This window comes from Octopus sinensis, linkage group LG19, assembly GCF_006345805.1.
Source record: "Octopus sinensis linkage group LG19, ASM634580v1, whole genome shotgun sequence".
In the NCBI taxonomy this organism is placed as follows: Eukaryota; Metazoa; Mollusca; class Cephalopoda; order Octopoda; family Octopodidae; genus Octopus; species Octopus sinensis.
The window spans coordinates 34,099,587-34,103,492 of record NC_043015.1 but is presented as its reverse complement, the minus strand read 5'-3'; positions in this window follow the sequence as shown (position 1 = coordinate 34,103,492).

Here is a 3,906-nt window from a genome sequence, read left to right as displayed (position 1 = left end):
TTTATTTATGGAAGATGGGGCTCCATGTCACATGGCTAAAATGAGAATGGCATTAAAAAGCTTCCATAGCCAAACCAGTCACCGGATATGAACCCTACTGAACACCTCTGGGGCATAATGGATAGGACACTTGATAAAAAGAACAAGAAAGCATCTTCAAAGCCAGATCTTTTGAGATTACTGCATGAAACTTGGCAAGAACTACCTCAACAGAATATTCGTCATCTCATCATTAACATGCCTAATAGGGTTTTTGCATTCAAAAATGCAAGAGGTACGTCTACTAGATGTTAAATATTCACTTTATAGCAATTAACAAATAATTTTGAATGTATAATTTTAGATTTGAATAAATTTTAATATCTATTTACTTCTGTCGTGTCTGTGTGTATATACATGCATACATACATATATATATGTATGCATGTGTTTGTCAAATTAATACACCTGCTTGTGGTTTATACACCTGTCCTCATATTTCGACTGTATATATATATGTATATGTATGTGTGGATGCATACATACACACATACATATGCACACACACACACACACACATACATACATACATACATACATATATATGTGTGTATATGCACATAAATATGATAGTAGAAATGCAATTCCTTACTTTCCTACAGCCACACACACGTGTGCAAATTTACCAATCAATAAACAAATGAATGCAATCGTTTGGAACTCCGCATTAATGTTCCAAGAGCATTTGGATGCTTAACTACGAAGAATCATCAGGGAATGCTTTGTTGCATTGTTACAAAGAAACAACGTCTGGAGATGGGCAGATGGTGAGGCGTTGGTATGAGTATTCTGAGAAGGAAAGGGGAAAGAAAACTGTTGGCAGAGGAAATTAGAGGGACAAAGAAACAAGAGGATGTGAAAGAGAAACAGGAGATAAAAAAAAGAAAGAAAGAAAGAAAGAAAGAAAGAAAGAAAGAAAGAAAGAAAGAAAGGAAGAAAGAAAGAAAGAAAGAAAGAAAGAAAGAAAGAAAGAAAGAAAGAAAGAAAGAAAGGCAGACAGGCAGAAAGAGTTACATACGATGTGCTAAGGTGTGTCAATTCTGCCTTTTTTTTTTTTAATGGAAATGTCCTCATTTATTTCACAGCTATAATTTCTATGAAATTTTCTCTTCCCACTCAAACTTTAAACAAATTAAATCAATCTTAAATAAAACAAAACAAGCAGAAGATTTGCTGTTCACTTGAAATAAATGGTTCCTTAGAAAGAGAGAAAAAGCACTTACATATCTGACTTAGATTGGTGGAGGTGGGTGCATGTTAAGGGTGCAGTGAATCTATAAATGAAATATGGTGTAAGTAATTAAGGTTTCATGAGTAGAAATCCAAATAAAAGTTTGTCTGGGAAGATTAATCTTCTTGACTGACATGTTTACACAATGTTAACTTCAAAAAATCATTGTTATTTCAGTTTAAAGAATAATTACTCTGCTAATCAAAGACCAATAACAGAAGATAAATAGACATTCAATTAATTCCTAGAATTTATTCAACTCTCAAACATGGCAACATGTGATAATTTATGGTATAGGGTATACATGTGGCAGAAGTTGCTGTTTCGATCATGGTCAGTTCAGGATTGAAACAATCTATGATGAAATGCATTCCTGGAATGGCCATCCTCTCAGACACTGCACATCATCAAAGACATTATCTTTTGTCAGTTGTTTTTGTTTTTGTTTAAGATAAAGAGGTATAATTTGAGGGCGACTTAGCTGCTATTCTTAGCACATCAAACAATTCTATAAGGAATTCCATCATTGGCTCAAAGTTGTCATGGAGTATTCATTTATTGTTGGCCTCATGAGATAATGGAGTATACTCGCTAGTAACAAACTACTATGGAGTATCCACTAATTGTTGACCATCTAAGATTATGAGTATCCTCTATGTGTTGACCACCATTGTTATATTTAACTGCAATTCCAAAGACAGAAACTTTACCAAAATATCCTTCAACAATGCTTGTATGATTTAAGCAATTATAAAACAATATGAAGAACTGAACAAAATTAATGAATTGCTTGTCTCTTTAAAAATACATTCCATTCAGTAAGCATGCTCCTGGCTGTAACTGGAATTAAGAATTCCAGTCAAATTTAATTACATGCTTGAATCAAGATCAGACTAATTTAAAAGAAACCTCTGTGGAATGAAAATTAATTTCTCCGTCTGTTCCAGAGAAATGTGGCACTGCTTAATTTATAAGTTATCCAGAACCAGTTGAGATGGCACAGACAGTAGAGAACCAACATAGATATAGTATAGAATTTAGCTTAGTTCTAACTCCAATGACCCAAAGAGTGATGTTACATTTTGTCTTTCATAATTCAATGAAATGAACAGATGTTGTTTTTCACCCCAGGTTAATTCTGAATGAAGTGGGGTGGAGGATAAAAAAACTAACTTAGTTTTCCAAAATTACCAAAATAAAAATGTAAATTCTTAAATAGGTAAACCATGCATTCATTTTAGTGTTTAGAGTCTTTCCACTTCTGGAGGATGTGTGACAATTACCAAATGGCAGCTGAGACCAGCTCCATTTGAGAAGGGGATATATATATATATGTACGTAAGTATCAAACAATGAGAGTGAGTGCTCAGCACTGCATTAGTGGATAAAGATTCTTTATTTGTGAAATAAGGCTATCATTGGTTTCATGTTAAGGAAGCCCTAGATAATGGTTAAGGGAAGGCTACCTTAGCATGAAACAATATATATACAAAACTGTGAAAATATTATTTTCATGTTAGTTTAAAAATAACAGCAGAACATTTACTTAGATGAGGACTCAATACTGAGAGTAGAGTCAAATTTATTGTAAAGTTCACATTGATTAGGACTTCAAGTTTCCTTAAGCAGGTTATTCAACCAGTTTCAATGATGAGAATTCGATAGTTTGATCAACTGAATTTCTTGTTCATTGAATAACCATATAAGTTGCAAATAATTCTACAAACAAGTCTGCCCTTGACATACATAAATAGAATCAGTGTGACACAGTGTGTAACAAAACAGTGCCTTTTTATTGCTGGTACAATTCGATAGCCATGATACACTTTCTATCTGGCTATTTTCACCCACAAAGGTATAACCCAAGATGTTGGTCAATGGGATTGAACCCAGGACCTTGGGAATACAAAATGAACCTTTAACACACATACGTATTATATATGACATTTTATATAATAGTTCTTCTTCTTCTGTATAAAAATGGATACCAAGACTCCTCTGCTTCAGTGAGGTCAAATACAACAATAGATAGCACCTAGTCTTGGTACCAATTTCAATTCTGTTGGTAGGTAGTGGCACAGAAAGTTTGGTGTGTTTGCTTCAGACACAACATGATTCATTTCCCAGCCTCGTATACCATCCACGTGATACCCTTGCAATAAAAGTAAGAACGTTAAAACGAAAGGCAATTCTTCTGTTTGTCATAAACTGTGATTACACAGAATGAATTTAGGAAATCATTCCAACCGTAATTACTGATGACTTTTTAGACTTTTCTTAACGACAAAACAAGTAAACTTCAAAATATATTCATTAGACTTCATTTGTTATACAGAAACACTTTGAAGAAATGTTTTTATTCATAGAAAGCTGTCTGTTGAATTTCCATGGCTACTTTTGTCTATTTTCAGTATCTCTTTAACCTTGGAATTACCATTATTCTTTGGTGTGTGTGACAAAAGATAAAATCAGCTAATATGTAGCGTTTGTGGTGAAAGCTACAATATAACAGTCGTTAGTTATGACTACGAACAGGCAAATAGCTTCAACGGCAATGGAAAGTTTTATTTATATGCGACTATTTAGTAGAATAGTCAAATTCTCCAAGACTATATTTAACAGAAAATAACACTTCC